This window comes from Caretta caretta, chromosome 7, assembly GCF_965140235.1.
Source record: "Caretta caretta isolate rCarCar2 chromosome 7, rCarCar1.hap1, whole genome shotgun sequence".
NCBI classification, from domain to species: Eukaryota; Metazoa; Chordata; order Testudines; family Cheloniidae; genus Caretta; species Caretta caretta.
Window position 1 is genome coordinate 39354916 of NC_134212.1, and position 18129 is coordinate 39373044.

Consider the following 18129-nt stretch of genomic DNA (forward strand, 5'->3'; position numbering starts at 1 on the left):
TGGCATAGCTGCTGCTGGCTGAGGTCAGCTGACTTGGGCTTTCAGGGCTCAGGGTGTGGGGCTAAAAATTGCTGTGTAGATGTTTGGGCTCAGGCTAGAGTCTGAGCTCTGGGACACTGCGAGGGTGGAGAGTCCCACAACTAGGACTCCAGCCCAAACCCAAATGTCTACACAGCAATTTTTCAGCCTTGGAGCCTGAGCCGCCTGAGCTGACCGGAATCAACCACAGGTTTTTAATCCCTGTGAGTCATGCCCTCAGTGTAAATCGTAGTGCAGACAAGGCACAGGTAATTTTTATGTCAGTGTAGTTAGCTGGCATAAACCCTGGAATGGGGTTCTAAGTACATCTCAACTAGCTATATTGAGATGTGAATCTACCCCGGGCTTGTGTCCATTAAGATTTTACATTGAGTCAACTATCTTGATGTAAAAAACACACCTTTTTTGTAGTAAAGCCATAGCTCTTTGAGACTCTTGGCTTTAATGAGTCTGATCGTAGCTGAATGTGAGGTTTGGGCTATTTCTGCAGCTGGTGTATAGGAGGAGTTTGGTAAATTTACTAACATAGTATATGCAGCATTTCCCCAACGTTATGATTTTCAAAATTTTATGATTAAAATATGATATTGTGCACTTTTCTGGGTCTGCATATGCCAAAAGTTTACATTAACATTAAGCATTAATCCTGAACAGATTTCAAAAATCAACTGCTCCATTGGAGAAGGAATATTTGTTTTGTATTGTGGCACTGTAAAATATACTGCAGGTGTTTTGAACCTAGAGAATTTAAATGAAAATTATAGACCCTATCTACTTCAGTAGAAAACCTTTCATTTTTAAACCTTATAGCTGCAATTCTTCTAGCAGTATATTCAAGTTAATGCTATTGTTCAGGTAATGGAACAATAATTAGCTTTCCTCAATTTAAATTTGTCTCTTATGACTGTATGCAATCCTGATGCTTTTACCTATCATTGTTCCTAACGTGTGACAGTTGGAATCCTCCATCATCATTAGCAGGTCTCCTTAGAACAGTACAGCTTTTAGTATGCAGTTTTCCACGTACTTCACAAACATTAATGAATTAAAGTTCCCAACAAGCCTGTGAAAGGCAGGTAAAGAATATATGATAAACTAAAATGTAAATATGTGGATCACTGGCTCATGACTACCGATGTTAGAGGGAAAATATGATCAAGTATTAGTAACAACTTACATTTATGTTATAACTTTCATCCTGAGGTATTCCACAGTGCCTTACCAAACCATATTCTGGAATCATGTCACTTGCCACTGAAATGAACCCACCTCCAGTGCAGAGTTGGTCAGAACCTGAAATTCCCATTCAAAGGGAAAATTCCCCCCCCCCCCCCCAAGATTTTGAATTGGAATAAAAAAAATAGAAAATTTGAAATGTATTGCAAAACTAGAAAAATACAAACATTTTGATTCAACCTTATCAAAATATTTTCATTTTAATAAGGTCAAAGTAGTTTCATTTTCACATTATCAACTTGAGTATATAAAAGAATATAATTTAATTAATTAGTTATAGTTGTTAAGTCCTCAATATGTGCGCTCAGTGCAGTGCTGTGGCAAAAAGGACTAATACGATCCTTGATTATATAAAAAGGGGAATATCAAGTAGAAGTAGGGAAGGGAATCTTGTGTCTATACAGAGCATGGCTAAGACTGCTACTAGAATACTGTGTCCAGTTCTGGTGTCCACAAACTTCAAGAAGGGTGAGGGAATACTAGAGAGAGGTCAAAGAATGGCCACACCAGTGATCCAGAGGCTGGAAAACAAGTAAGTGAGCTGTAGCTCACAAAAGCTTATGCTCAAATAAATTTGTTAGTCTCTAAGGTGCCACAAGTACTCCTTTTCTTTTTGGGAATACAGACTAACACAGCTGCTACTCGAAATCTGTGTATAGACACTTACACATGGAAAAGATAGGATAGTGGGGGTCTCTTCCTCCTGGTTGATAAAGGCATAACAAGATCCAATAGCTAGAAATTGAAGTTAGACAAATTCAACCTTGAAATAAATACAGTTGCCTAGTAGTCATGGCAATGAAACATTGGAACAGCTTTCCAGGAGAGGTGGTGGATTCACCATCACCATTAAAACCAGATCAGGGAGCTTTCTAAAAAACATGCTTTAATCCAGCATTGGGCTGGGTGGTTGTGATGGCTCCTTCTGGCCTTAGAATCTGTGCGTCTGCAAATTTATGAATCTCGCTGATCATCCCCTTCCTTCACTGGCAACGGATAGAACCGAATCGATTGCCTGGATTCCCTGCACCATGCTCATAACACTTGCAACTCTGCATTATGACAATGACTGTAATCAAATCTCCTTCAGGGCTTCAACCGGTCACATGTAGGTGTCAGAAAGGATTTTTTCCTCCCTGATGCACAATCGCCTAGATGTATTCTTTCTCCTACCCCCCCTCCCCTTTCTTCTAAAGTATCACAGATTGGCCACAGCTGGGGATAGGTCACTCACAGGGTGAAATAGTGCTCTGAGATGGTACCATATTAAGAATCTTCTTTCTAGATGCCTGGCTGGTGTGTCTTGCTCACATTCTCAGGGTCAAACTGATCACCAGATTTGGGGTCAGAAAGGAGCTTTCCTCTCATGTCAGATTGGTAGAGATCTTGGAGTTTTGGGGTTTTTGCCTTCCTGTGTAGCATGGGGCTTGGATCACCTGCTAGAATCACAGAGTCGCATCTCATCAAATCAATTTCTTTCCTTTGCAGGGGCCTTGGGCATTGGTGGTACTTCAGTCTCTTGTGTTCTCTGCCTATGGCTCACAACACTTTAGTCTTCTGAGGACTGAAATGCTTTGGTTTAACTAAAGTCACTGGGCTTAGGGTAAGGGTATCTAGAAGAAACTCAGTGGTTTGTGATATACAGGAGGTCAGACTAGATGGTCTAATGGTCCCTTTGGGCCTTAAATGCTATGAACCTATTAATTATAAAAGTCAAAATGTTTTGACTATTATACTATGCAATGCCATATTATATATCATGGCAGGACATTCTGATATGACATAATAGAGTCAAAGAATTTCAACTCTGATATTCTATTTTATTGCCATTTAATTTACATTGTATTTTTTTTACTATATATTATAAATTGTGAATTGGTAATTTGTTTTTAAATTGGTATTTTAAGTGGTAGTTGGTATTCTAACTGGCAACTACTATTCTAATTGCTTATTGAGGCTTTTGGTTAATTGGTACTCAGCTTGCTCAATTGGTATTTTAAGTAGTTATTTGTAATTAGAGTTCTAATTGGCAATTGACATTTGTTTAGTAATGGATTTGGTAATTGGTAATGTCCAGTTGTAATTGATATTATATACAAATATAAAATAAACTCTGTGTGTGTAAAAATGGACAGTTAGGGAGCCAGCATCATACTGGAATGTTCATAGAATCATAGAATATCATGTTTGGAAGGGACCACAGGAGGTCATCTAGTCCACCCCATTGCTCAAAGCAGGACCAATCCCCAATTTTTGCCCCAGATCCCTAAATGGCCCCCTCAAGGATTGAACTCACAACCCTGGGTTTAGCAGGCCAATGCTCTGCCAAGACGTTGGACCTCTACTCTAAACAATCCTACTCTTGAGAAAAGTACCATGGGGTCTATAATGAGAACAAGGACCTCCAGGCTTGTCATATCCAATATACAGAATAATTCAAAGCTCTTTCAAACGTTAATTACAGTTTCTTATGCACTGATCAACCTAGTGCTGTGAAATCAGCAAGCCAGCTTATTTCATAAGAACATAAGGAAATGCTTCTATTAGGGCTGTTTGAAAATTTTCCATCAAACCTGTTTCTTGATGGAAATTTTTTTTTTTTTACAAAATACATTTTTTTCACAGAAAGTGTTCTCTCTCTGTGGAAAACTTAAAGTTTGAAAAACCAAATGCCCAAAAAGCTTATGGTTTTAGGCTGTAAACCTAAATAGTTTGATTGAAAAATGCTGCTGTGTTGCCTCCTGGGAGCTGACGTTTGGTTACCTTAGTCTCCATTCTCCTCTGTGTGCCTGACTCCTCAGCCCGACTTCATCTCCTCTGATGCATCATGGGCATGTTACTCCCACACTGCACTGCCTCTCCACCCCACGACTCTCCACACCAAACTGTGGTGCATCATGGGAGATGATCAGGCAGCCTGGTATATAAAGGAGAAAGGAACCATGAGGAACCTGAACTACAAATCTCATGAAACATTGCAGCTGCTTTTACAAACTGAAACCATTTTCCGACCAGCTCTAATTACTATATACAAAATAAATGAGTCTTTCCACATATCACAAATGGAAGGAAAAATAACTAGGTGTTTTGGACCAGCAGAGCATTCCAAGCCATTCTCAGCATTTGAATGGTATGTCTGGAGGTGGAGGCAGAATAACATGTGCATCCATCTGGCGGAACAATGCACAACCAATTCTTGGAATACTGAAACATACAGTTAATGGTAGGCATGGGGATTACCACAGACATCTTAGACAAGAAGATTCATAGACAGTGTTATTTTGGGCCATAAGAAGATTGGGGCCTTCTATAATGAACGAGAATACTTTTACAAGAATTGATGTGCTTTAGAAGCATTAACAGTAGAGCTCATTCCAAATTTTCCAATGAAACATTTTTTCATTGGAAAATACTGATTTCTCAAAACTGATACTATTTGTGGTACACGTTCAATTTTGATACCTCTCCTGATTTGAAAAATTCTGAAAGAAAAAATTTTGAAATGATCAAAATGGCCTGTTTTGACATTTTCAGAATGGAAAGTTTTGGTTTTGGGTTCAAAATGATTTTTCGTTTTGAAAGAAAAAAAGGCTAAAAAAAGTTGACATTAAAGTGAAACCTTTCAAAATGATCAATCCAATTTTTTTATTTTTTTGGATTATTGTTTCATGAAAAATTCCAACATTTCACTTTTTGTTCATCTGGATTCAGGATGGGAAATTTTCTGTGAAATCTCAAACCCTCAAGGGAGGGGAAAACCATTTCTGACTCATCTTTAATCAGCATGTTTATCAAGATAGTGAGTATAGCCTATATGTTTTGATTAATGAATAAGATGTTACAATTTTACAGGATTGTTTGTGGCCAGTTAGATCTGTCTGAATAATGAAAAAATCATATTTATATACAAATAAATAACCCATTGAATTCAGTGGGTCATAGTATTCATTATGTACAACATGTATAGATGACCCTGGAATTATATGTTAGTACCCAGAAAGCTTCTCAAAGTTTTACCCCAAAAATGTGGTGTTTGCTCTTCATTCTCCTTCTGTTATTGCTTCATTGACCAATCAAAAGAGCAAAAATAATACTGTGTGACCAATCACATACCAGTGATTGTGAATAATGAATAGCACATAGTTACAGTGAATAGTTTATGAATAGATCACAAACCAGACATTGTCTGACAATTATTCATCCAAGCAAGCTGGTAATACTTGTGAACAGTGACTACAATTACAGCCTTCAGTGCTGGGACTGTCTCATGCATATATGCAGTTCTAGAAGAACGTGGATGTAATCCCATTTGGGCTCCCAAGGTGGTACCATAATATAAATTAAATAATAATAGAACAGACATTGGGAAAGATTTCTGTATCATGACCCCAAAATGGCCTAAATATGTCAAAATGTTGGTTTGGCAAATACTATTTGGCCAAGCATAGACCCTGCAAGCTGGAGACTGCCCTCAAAGCTTATAGGTTTCTACAGGAGTCGAGGGCACTACACCGCACAGCAGGCACTCTATAACTTGCAGGACTGATCCCTTCCTGTACAGTGCTCATATGAATCTCCCAAATCCTGTTCAATGCTGATGAAAATTAATTAAAACCCTATGTGTGTTGCTTGTGCTCTGATGGACTACTTAACTAGCCACGGGAAAAAATGCTCGATCCATGCCATGAAAACAAACACAACCAGATTCACTGTACGAATCTTAAAAGTGACATTTAAGCAATTATGATATAACTGTTCAGAGTGGGGTTTTAGTATATTATCTTTTCTCTGGTGATAGTTGAAACAAGGGAGATTTCTATGTAATACAGATTATTCAGAGCTGTCAATGAGATTGTCCACAGAACACAACTGTCAGTTTTTTACAGTTTGTCTCTTTTATTATATAATCATTCATTGTCCAAGTGGTAAAGCTTTTGGCTGTGAACAACACAAGGAACGTTGTTGCTGACCTTAGCCACTAAACTACTCCTAGGAAAACAATTGTCAAGCAATGAAAAAGACACTGGGCCATATTCTTCCTAAGTATAACTTCACTAAAATGACTGGAGTTTAACAGCATCAATGAAGTTACACCAGGGATGAATTTGGCTGATTAATTTTACGTCCTGTCTATTTTACCAAATACCTTCATCCTTGAATTTGAAAAGCTGCTCTCTGCCTGATATGCTCGAAACTAGTTTTACTTTTAAAGGCAATGGGCCATATCCTTGGGAGACTTCTGGCCACACTGTGTCACTCCAGCTGCACATGGTAGCCATAAATCTGGCAGATCTGGCCATTGGATTCCTTGCTGTCTGAAGGAATCTTTAGTGGTTTAGAGCAGTGATTCTCAACCAGGGATACGTGTACCCCTGGGGACACTTCAGTATTTTAACATTTGATTTTGTAAGCAAGTAGTTCTTAAGTGAGGTGAAACTTGAGGGTAGGCAAGACAAATCAGACTCCTGATAGGGGTACAGTAGTTTGGAAAGCTTGAGAGCCACTGGTATAGGGCTACAATAGTGACTTCTATAGCTAGTGTGTGTGGGGCATGGTCAAGTAAAAGGAGTGTGGTGTCTATGGCCCCAAAATCCCTGACTGCTGGAATGGCCCTTGAGGGATACTGGCAGCTGGTGAAAAATACAGCAGAGGCTGCTCTATTTTACAGTGAGGCGCAGTCTAGGGAGAGCCCAAGGTTCACTTTGACCACCTAGGACATGTTCAAATCCAGTTTGCTCTGTCTACACTAGAGTTTAAATCAAGTGAGTTCAAATGTGTTAGCAAACATATTTTAAAATACACTTTGTATCCTAAGGTTTGTCTACACAGGAGATTTTTAACCTTTACAGCTGTACTTTGTGCTGCTTTCAGCAGTGTGTAGTGTTCATACCCACATAGCCCCACTAGCATGGGTATAAATAGCAGTGTAGTTGGTGAGTAGTAATATTATTGGCAGTGTAGTTGGTGAGTATCTAATATTATTTAATGGCTTAGGCGAGTAGAGTACGGACACACCTGCAGTGGTAGGGTATGTGCCCGAGTACATACCCTTCATTATTCTCCACTTGCCAAAGCTGTGCCTCCCCACTTATGCTGCTGTTTTTAGCAGTGTAGTGTCCTGTTGCCTTCCTGCTGTGGGAGACTTTCCCCACCACAGGGAAAGGCTCTGGCATGGGGGAGGCAGCACAGAAAAGCCTATCCCAGCTACCTCACCCTGTCAAAGCCTTTCACGGCCAGCCACAGTGATAGGCTCCAGCACTGGGGAACTGCTGAAACTTTTCCCTCCTGTCTCTCCCATGCCAGAGCCTTTCACAGTGTGGATGCAGAATGCTTTTCACTGCAGCATGTAGCTACACATACCCTATATGCTAATGGCACTGGTGTGTAATGTAGACATAGCCTTAAGTAATTAACTTGAGGTCATGAATACTTTAGTAAAGGCTAGTCTGCATATTTCCCAAATGTTTGATCCAGGCTAATATCTATTAGAAATGTTTGGGCAGTATCAAGACTAGTCTTTAGAAAAGTGTTAGATAGCTCAAGTTAATTAGCAATCACTTATCTCAAAGTAAAAAAATTGCTAGTGTGGACAGGCCCCTAGTGGTCATCGGGCCCCCAGCTTGAGGAAGAATAGAGATAACGTAAAGCCATATTGTGTTCCATGATGTACTAAGCACAACTTGGACAAACCTCAGCACTTGAGCCCATTGGTTTTAAACTACAAAAAGTACATTTCTCTGGTTTAAAAGTGCAACAAAACTCCATAAACAAAGGAATTCTCAGTTAAAGCTAAAACGCCTTCTCTTGTACTCTGGATAAAGACTTGCATTATCAAAGGGCCTCCACCCAGACTGTTCATTTATATCTCCAAGTCTGTAAGGGCAACTTTTTTGCAAACTCAGATGTCAATACATGCAATATGGGTAATTGTACAGACAGATACTATCAGTGTACACTCACAACAGACCCTGGACAGAAACATGGGTATATGCACATCTTAAAACCTGCAGGTAAACAAATATTGGGTGTAAATCAATAGTCCAACCCTGCAAATTCTTGTTTGCTCACATGGAAAGTCTAACTGATTCCAATGGGAGTATGGCATGAGTGAAGATTGCTCATGTGAGTAAGGTTTTGTTAGCTAATCTAGCCCAATTACAGTGTTTACAGTATGATATGTAAAATCATCCAGTGGCTGAATAATGTGTATCTAATTCTTGCAATATCAAAAAAGATTAATCTATGGGTTTAACACTGTCAGTTTAGGCAAAAACTACAGGGCAATGTTTGAGGAGGTTAGACTGGAAACATGTAGTCTCCACTAGCTCTGAGTGAAGGGCGGGATTTCAGCTATAAGTCCTTGCTTCTGCAGAGTGAAATCAGATCCTTTTGGAAAACTCCAGCAATCATTATTAATTACAGTGCCACTAAAAGGCACCTCTAGAATATCATTACCTATGATGTTATTTACAACACTGACACATACAATGTCCTTTCAAAAGTACTGACCATAATATTTACAAGAACTTTTCACCTTCTGTTGAGACCCAAAGAGTAATTTATAATACAATATTAAACATGACTTGAGGACCTTTTGTTCTACTTAAACAAACACTTATGTGTCAGAATATTTTGTGCTTAGATTCGTTGAACAAACTGGTCAAAGCAATAGCATTTGCCACAATTATGTTGCTGATTATTTTCTGAACAAACATAGTTTGTGCATGACTTTAGATTTGTACATCTCATTTATGTTTGTTTATAAAATAATTAGCTTGATTTCCTCTGTGCTGAATTACAAATGAAAGCCTACATTTTCCATTAATGTGTTTCAGGGAACAAACAGATCAGCAAACCAAAGTTAGAACACTTTCTTGCTACTCCCTGATGCTTAGAGACATGCTCATCTGGTGATGGTATAAACCACCAATGCCTTGGCATTAGTGCTCCACTCATGTAAAGTTTACAACTAGACAAACATTTTCTATACTGTGCAATTAACACCAAAACCACACTTCCTAATGCAAAATGAGAGCTTATTCAGGATGGTTCACACTCTCAGAGTATGCTCACCTGTGTTAGCTGTGAAGAGTTCCTGATACCGAACAGACAACTTCTGCCATTTGCTTTCAGTGACCAGAACTGGGAAAATACTTTCCCAAGCAAGCCATCCCACCCAGGATCAGATGCACATCATTTTATGGCACGTTAGGAAAAGAGAGGTGAGGGGTATGTGTGTAAAGATCACTCCCACTGGTTCTCGGCTGTAGGGCATGTGTCAGCTATCTTTAGCGGGCACATTAGTTCTGGGATTCTATATAAACTGCAATCCTTGCTGTATTTCTATTTCAGCATTATTAATCCTGGAACTCTGCTCCCATTCTCACCTGTCCACATTCCTCCCAGCCCTTCCTGCCGTACAGGGACCTGATTCCTGCCCCACCAAGGGCTTGCTCCCTACCGATCGCAAGACAGCCAAGGCACTGTTTGTCACTATTCAGTGTGTCCTGAAGTCCTGTCACCTAAGTGCTCTCTGGTTTACATTTCGTTCCACCTCTCCCAGTGTTCCCTGGCTCCCTTGGCTCTGGGACAGAAGCAGCCTGCGCCTGTAGGGTGGGATCCACACAGGGACTCCCAATAACATTCCCAGAAAGGACGAAAGGCTGGGAGAGGAGGAGAGATTAAAATACTCACCGGCTAAAAGGAGGAAGTTCTTCTGCCTTGGATAATCCCTGTTACAGGGCTCGGATGGGGACGGGAAACTTTCCAGCTCCGCGGTGCTGTAAGGAGCACAAGCATCCTGAGACTTGACAGGAACGCACGCAGATACAGGCAGGCAGGGCAGTGGGGCGCAAAGGGTGGAGCGGGAGAGGAGAAGGGGTGCACAGAGGGGGGGCGGCTTTACCAATTTTGCTGCCCCAAGCAGTCGCCGCCGAATGGCCGCTGCCACTGAAACCTGCCGCGGTGGGAAGAGAGGCGGAGCTGCCTCCGAATTGCCGCCGCGGGACACGGACTGCCGCCCCATTCTAAATGCCCCCTCAAGCACCTGCTTGGAAAGCTGATGCCTGGAGCCGGCCCTGCACAGAGGCTGGGACAGAACTGGGCCTCACAGGGGCTGGGAGCACAGAGGCTGGGACAGAACTGGGGCTCACAGGGGCTGAGACTGGGAGCACAAAAGCCGGGGTGGGACTGGGGCTTACAAGGGCTGGGACGGAACCAGGGCTCCCAGGGGCTGGGACTGGGCTCCCAGAGGCTGGGATGGGATTGGGGCTCACAGGGGGTGGGGCCAGGGTGCACACAGGCTGGGATGAGACCAGGGCGCACAAGGGCTGGGATTGGGGGCAGGGGCGGGGAGTTATATGAGCCCATGGTGCCCAGACTCCAGCAATATTCAGGGTCCGGGGGCCTGGCTCCACCAATGTTTGGGGCTGGGTCTCTCCCCCGGTCCCAACTGCTGTCCCCTGCGGCCGGCCCGGAGCATCCCTGACTCTTCCCTGTAGCACCATGCTGTCTCCACTCTGCTGGCTCCTGGTCCTAAGGCTCCCCATTCAACAGTGGCAGGGCAGGCTGCCCTTACCCTGCCCTTCCCACCTTGGACCCTTCCCTTTTCCAGCGGGACCCTCCACCAGCACAGGGGGCCCCCCCTTCCCACAGTCACCGCTCCTGCCCCACACTGGGCAAGGGACAGCCCCATCCCTCACCCCCAGTCAGGCTACAGCAGCAGCAGGGGAGGAGGCCCCATGTGATGGCAGCCCTCCCCCCCCCACCGCCCACCACAGAGGAGGCGAGGGGACTTCCTGGACCTGAGAGGAGCCCTAGGAGCACATGCAGTGACAGTGGTGGGGGTGAATGTGCTGCCGGCGTGCTCCCGCCCCAGCAGAGCTCACTGCTGCTGGCGGGGAGAGGGCTGGGGGAGTCCTTCTATCTAGCCTGAGCCCTGGGGGCAGCCTGCCTGCACCCCAAACTCATCCCCAGCCCTGCCTCACCCCCAAGCCTGGACCCCCAGCCAGAACCCTCATCTCCCCTGCACCCTAACTCTCTGCCCCAGCCCTGAGCCCCCTCCTGCATCATGAACCCCTCAGCCCCACCCCACCCTACAACCCTCTGCCCTAGCTCTGAGCCCCCTCCCACACCCCAAACCCCTCATCCCCAGCCCCATCCCACAGCCCTCACTCCTGCACCCCCTCCCTCAGCACCCCCTCCTACCCCCAAACTCCCTCCCAGAGCCTGCACCCCTCATCCCCTCCTACAGCCCCACCCCCAGCCCAGAGCCTGCACCCCAGACCCCCTCCCCCACCGAAACTCCCTCCCAGAGCCTTAGGCAGGTGGGGGGCAGAGTTGGGGGGGCAGGTTCTGGGCGGCACCACCATTTCTACAAGCCTGCCACCCCTGACTGGGGGCACAGGGGCTGGGACAGGACCGGAGCGCGCTTGTTGCTGCTCCTCCTCTTCTGATTTCTCAGGCAGGGTCCGGGCAGGCAGCGAGGGAGCTTTGCTGGTTCCCCCAGGGACAGGCGGCGGCTCTGGCTCGCTTTCTCAGGCTGTGCGTGCCGGGGGCAGCTACCGTGCTGCCTCCCCCAGATCCCGTCCCTGCTGCCAGGAGCCGTGCGCAGCGGCAGCCGCCGACTCGCCTCACCTCTCCGGAGAAGAAAGTTTCCCGGGTGCCGCGGAGGTACGTGCCCAGCTGGTTCCTGGGGTCGGTGCCGGTGCCCCTCCCCGCTGAAGGAAGGGCTGGCTCTGCCTGTCTTTAACTCCGGCAGAGCTGCGCCCTGCGGCGCTCTCTGGCTTTGCGAAGGAAGCCGGAACATCAGCGTGCGTCTCCTTTTCGCTGCTGGCCTGGGCTCAGACGCTCCCACGCGCGAGGGCTCGGCTCAGCTCAGCTCGCTGGGATTTTCCTCCCCCTACCTAGTTAAATGCCCATCCCTATGGGAACAATGTCTTGTCTTCATCTTCTCGCAGCTCTGTCGGGAGTGGATGATCTAATTCTCTCTCTCCCACTTCCAATAGGTGGGAAGATGCGCTCACAGGATGAAAGGCAAGCCTGGACCTGGTTTACATGTGGGCTGCACACCCCCCAGTGTGAGTGCTCAGAACCTCTGCGAATCAGCCCAGAACTAGAGCTGGTCGAGAAATGTGAATGTATTGGGGAGGGGAAGGAAATGGTTTTAAAAAGAAAAGGAGTACTTGTAGCACCTTAGAGACTAACCAATTTATTTGAGCATGAGCTTTCGTGAGCTACAGCTCACTTCATCAGATGCATACAGTGGAAACTGCAGCAGACTTTATGTATGCATCTGATGAAGTGAGCTGTAGCTCACGAAAGCTCATGCTCAAATAAATTGGTTAGTCTCTAAGGTGCTACAAGTACTCCTTTTCTTTTTGCGAATACAGACTAACACGGCTGTTACTCTGAAACCTGGTTTTAAAAAGGGTGTTTTAAATAATTTCCTGCAAAAAAAGTTTTATTTTTGCACAAAAGACTAATTTTTTCCACAATTTTTGAAAACGTTTTAGGTAAAAAAATGTTTTTCTGAAAGTAATTTTTATTTGAAATTTTTATTTGAATTTTTATTTGAAAACCCCAAACTGAAACTTTTATTAAAAAAAAGGGGGGGGGATTTGGGTTTCTCTTTTTTTGTTGAACAAACAAACCCCAGAAAATGTAAATCAAAATAAAAAAAAATCATTTTGGTTAAAAAGCCATGCTTTTCAAGACTACTAAGAGCAAGTTTGAAAATATTTCCATATAAGCACTGCAAATATATTTCATTTTGAAGAGCAAATATAAAACAAATCACAGGCCTGAGTCAAAGCCAAGCAGTTTGTGCTTGAATTAGGATGAATAATACAAAAGTGCTTTAGAGAAAGTGAGAGGGCATCAGTGTGTAACTATTTGTTTATTTGATAAATAAGATGATTTTGCACTTCCATAGAATCTCTCTCCCAAGGATCTTAAAGTGCATTGAAACATCAATGTAATACTTATGAAGATATGATTGATTCCCATTTTACAGACTGGGAAACCGTGATGCAGAAAGATTAAGTGATTTGTCTTAGGTAACACAGGAAGTCTGTGGAAGAGCAAGACATAAGACCCTGACATCCTGTCTCCAGATGCTGTGCTGTAGTGGCAAGATTATGTTTCTACTTGCTATGAATAAACATGTGTATGTGTAAATGGCAGAGGATATGAGAGTGTGTGTGTTCATCCTGGGAGACAGTTTGCTCAAAAATATTTGAGATTCCCTGGGTCTTACTTTATCATAACATATATTTTTTATTACCGCACATTTTATACAAATTGCAATATTTCATAATTTGCACTTAGGCAGGGCATCTGTTTTATGTTAAACATATAAACAGCTGTTAGATTTAAAAGATGTTATATTGTAAGGGAGAGTAAATAATTTTTCTGTTTTCTTCCCCCATGTCTGTTTAAAATCACACTTGACTTTTTCATCCACTTTCCAGTTCTTTCCTGTTTAAATTGTACTACAAAAAGATACACTTAAACCCTGTTGGTAGATTGTGAAACAACTTCTTCTAGATGCATCCGATGAAGTGAAGCTGTAGCTCACAAAAGCTTATGCTCAAATAAATTGGTTAGTCTCTAAGCTGCCACAAGTACTCCTTTTCCTTTTGCGACTACAGACTAACACGGCTGCTACTCTGAAACTTCTTCTAGGTATTTTTTATCTAAATCACATAGAACGGCTGGAACAAGGCTTTCTCATCCAGCCTAATTTACACAAACTCAGTATTCATCAACATGTATGTGTCATAGGATGAACTATAATGAAACAATTTCCTCCAGGCCTAGTCCAGAGCTGGTATCAGCCAAATGCAAGGGAAATTAATAGTAATCCTTATTTGGTGTAGGAACAGCCAATGCTCCTTTTTATGGCTGGTAAATTTGCAGTGGCACTAACACTGCAGGGTATGGTGGAACTGAAAGTATCAATATCAGAAAGACCAGATTCTGGCAGGTGTACAGTACACGGCTATAAACCTAACTCTTTTCTGTACACTTATTAAGGATTCCTCTTTGCTGTTGAAGACAATTCAGAATGTTCAATTACAATTAAGTAACTGTACAGTTCCTTAAGAAAGTGGGGTTGTTTGTTTTGTTTTCTTTTGTTTTGTTTTTTAATCATTCTGACCATTTTGGACATTTATGCTCAAGTACCTGATCAGCTAAATCTCACTCATAAGTTACTGTTCAACCATCTGTTTTAGAAGTTCTTTTTGTGGGAAAAATAATACAGCCATCATGCCATCCATAAGGTCTACAGGGAAAATTGATACTTTTACTATAACAAAGACTGCAGCACAGATAATTAGAGTTCAAGCCATCCTTCTGCCTGATTAGAGTTCAGTGCTTCTTTGTGTGTTTGGTATGCTCACCCACTACTCGATTAATACTGTGTTAAGCTTCATACCTGTAGCAATTTCATCTTCAGTCCACTCTACTGTGGCTTTTAACCTCCTAATTCACTCACACATAAGTTCAATGTTTGAGACACAACATCTTCTTCTTGAAATACTTAGATAATTTGCTGGGAGAAAATTAACAGTCAGTACTGTTGATAACTTCCACTAATATATCCACCAGCAACATTTCCCTGTGGGTGTCTTAGCCCATTGGCATATCAATTGGTATTTCTTGCTGAGCACTCATTCCATACAAACACATACTCCTGAAAACAGTTACATGGCAAGCAAACTGTCAGAAGCATTGTCTCTCAAAAAAGGCTTAGGACGGTAAAGGTATCTGGTCCAAAGTGTACTTAAGTGCCTTCCTCTGAGCATCTGGTGCCAAGTGCTATTGGAGGCAGGATGCTGGCTAATTAGATCATTGAACTGATGAGATTATTATTATTACTTATGTATAGTGCCTTGAGAGCTCAGCAGAGATTGGGGCCCTGATGTAAGAGACAGCCATACAGCAAGTCAGGGACCACTACAGGTCTTGAAACTTGGGTCACAGGAGTCTTAGGCACAAGCACAAGCTCACCTGCCATCTGCTAACAATTACTAGGATAGAAGCTGAACCTCAATAAAGGGCCTAGTGGACAGAGCCACAGGTTCTGAGTCAAAGTTAGGTTGCATCAGTATACCAAGATGTCAGAGGAACGAAACAAACTGGAGATCAGAATGAGAAGTCAGACACTAGGATTCAAGTCAGGCTCGGATGCCAGGAAGTCAAACCAGGGGAGAGGTTGGCAGATCAGCCATAAATTTAAATAGGCATACAGATTTAGACTAGATAATGACTAGATAATGACTAAAAATGGTTTCTAAGGAAAGAGAAAATGTTCCATATTTTTCAGTAGGAGTTAATCTTCAGGACATTTTTAATGAAGTCTATTGGTTTAGCCTTTCCCATGTGAAATAAAAGACCCCACAGTATTTTGCACATGATCCACAGAAGGGAAATGGAAGAACAGATATTATAATGACTAGATAATGACTAGATAATGACTCCAGATGGGATCAGGATTTCATGCAAGTATTTACTGGAGTTTTTTTTGTTTTGATGGTGATTGTTCTGTTTTTAGTTTTGGTTGTTGTTTTCAGACTACCAAGGGTTAGAGCCAACTTCCCTGAGTTTCGTTGGAGCTTTAGGGTCAAAATCAAATTCTGTCAATACTTATAAGTATAATTGATAGACAGAATGCTTTGGGTCCTGTTTGGTCCACAGCTTCTATATAAACCTAGCACAGGAGCACCTAGTGTTCCTGCCCTTCTCTCCCAACTAAACTTCAGGATTTAGTTTCATTTCAATAAGCATCTGAGAATATAAATGAACCCCCACAACCCTTTGGGCCAAATTCCCCACTGTCATATATAAGTGCAATTCCACAAATCAATGACGTTGTATTAACACTGTGTTAACTTTATATGCCTATGATCCTACCTTACTTAGAATCATAGAATCATAGAATATAAGGGTTGGAAGGGACCCCAGAAGGTCATCTAGTCCAACCCCCTGCTCGAAGCAGGACCAATTCCCAGTTAAGTCATCCCAGCCAGGGCTTTGTCAAGCCTGACCTTAAAAACCTCTAAGGAAGGAGATTCTACCACCTCCCTAGGTAACGCATTCCAGTGTTTCACCACCCTCTTCGTGAAAAAGTTTTTCCTAATATCCAATCTAAACCTCCCCCACTGCAGCTTGAGACCATTACTCCTCGTTCTGTCATCTGCTACCATTGAGAACAGTCTAGAGCCATCCTCTTTGGAACCCCCTTTCAGGTAGTTGAAAGCAGCTATCAAATCCCCCCTCATTCTTCTCTTCTGCAGGCTAAACAATCCCAGCTCCCTCAGCCTCTCCTCATAAGTCATGTGTTCCAGACCCCTAATCATTTTTGTTGCCCTTCGCTGGACTCTCTCCAATTTATCCACATCCTTCTTGAAGTGTGGGGCCCAAAACTGGACACAGTACTCCAGATGAGGCCTCACCAACTTACGCCTATCCATCACACATTGATTAATTATACATAACTATAACAATAAATCTCTCAAAGGATTAAATGAAATAATTGGCTACAACTGAATCTGGCTCCTTGAATCTGCAAGCTATGATTGGAAATATTTCAACACTCAGTACTACATTACAGTACAGTCCTAGCTACAATATTGCTCTATTTTGTCACTGTCAGTTCTGCTGAGCCAGAAACACAAAACCACTAAATTTTTATTTTAAAAGGTTTGATTCAAATTTGGTTCTAAAAATGGGTTTATCTCTTGCCTGAACTATTTCTTTCATCTTTAACATAATCTAGTAATTTATGCAGGCATATAGGGACAGATGTTCCAGTGTGGTTCTGGACTGCCAGGGGAATCCGGTCCTAAAGCCGGTGTAACCAGACCTGGGAGGACCACCCCATTAAAAAGGGGGCTACTTAGAACTTCAATAGGGGCTGCAGTACCACTTTTTCTCCCTATCTGCACAGCAGCAGAAACAGGGTGTGGCTGGGACTTCCCTGTGCCACTGTAGCCGCTAACTACAGAATCTGCCCTTTGGGATGGTTGTTGCTTGGCACAGGACTATTCCGGCATTAAAGCAACATTAGATTCTGCTTTAAGCCACCTTTATAGATGTGCACATGACTAGCACTCTGGACACACTCCACGGATCTAGCCTATGCAGTGTACAGTTGTAGCATGAGTTAGTTTGATACCCATTGTAAGAGCTCATGAGTTGTGGAAATGCAAAAGAACATTTCCACTGGAAATAACAGTCTGTAGCTTCAAGAACGTGAAGGGAGGTACAAACTGCCTGCAGAGAGATTTCGTTATAAGAATTAAATTATCATATGTTATTATTGTTCTGCATATGCATATACAGTATTTATTTCTCTCTCATTTATTATGCCAGAGTACAGAAGTTCATTATGTCAGAAATATAATGGATATATCTTCCTGCATTTATTACAGTGATGCTTTTAAATGTAGTTGCCCACGTAAATGTATATGCAATTAGTATTCAGGTGCATAGTATTCACAGGGTTGGGTTCAATGTGAATAGAACTGATGATTCCTTTTCTGCAACGAAAGCAATATCTCAAAGGCTGTTTGTATGATTGGTTTCAATCTGGAGACAGAGTACAGTAACCCAATCTGGAACAAAATCAAGTACTATCACATAATGGAACAAACATTTCATTTATAAATATGTCACCTTGACAAGTCAAGGAAAAATGGAACTTAAACCGGTTATCAAAATCTTCATTAGGGTTCAGTCAGATGCATAAAATAAAAGCCATAAACAATGTACAGTCCAACACTTGAACAGTAAAACAGTGTTATGAGAAATGCTTTAGTACTGTATTGAATGAGTGGTTTGTGCACTACA

At 42.6% G+C, this 18129-nt stretch overlaps 1 protein-coding gene and 1 long non-coding RNA gene across 3 annotated transcripts in view; one reads left to right on the forward strand and one right to left on the reverse strand.

Moving 5' to 3' along the window:
• The window catches only part of HRH1 (histamine receptor H1), a 100666-nt gene extending 88167 nt beyond the window's left edge, over positions 1-12499 (reverse strand). The window contains exons 1-3 of one of the 2 annotated variants that reach the window (XM_048856914.2): positions 11911-12499; positions 9970-10055; positions 4039-4192 (exon numbers count right to left, since the gene is read on the reverse strand). The gene's annotated coding sequence lies outside the window, so the exon portion shown is untranslated. The remainder of the gene's footprint in view (positions 1-4038; positions 4193-9969; positions 10056-11910) is intronic. The other variant, XM_048856915.2, reaches the window with a different exon arrangement.
• LOC142072739 (uncharacterized) lies at positions 11554-13826 on the forward strand. The gene is made up of 3 exons (XR_012669282.1): positions 11554-11946; positions 12282-12353; positions 13289-13826. It is a non-coding gene; the product is annotated as an uncharacterized LOC142072739 (long non-coding RNA).
• The last annotated feature ends 4303 nt before the right edge of the window (positions 13827-18129 follow it).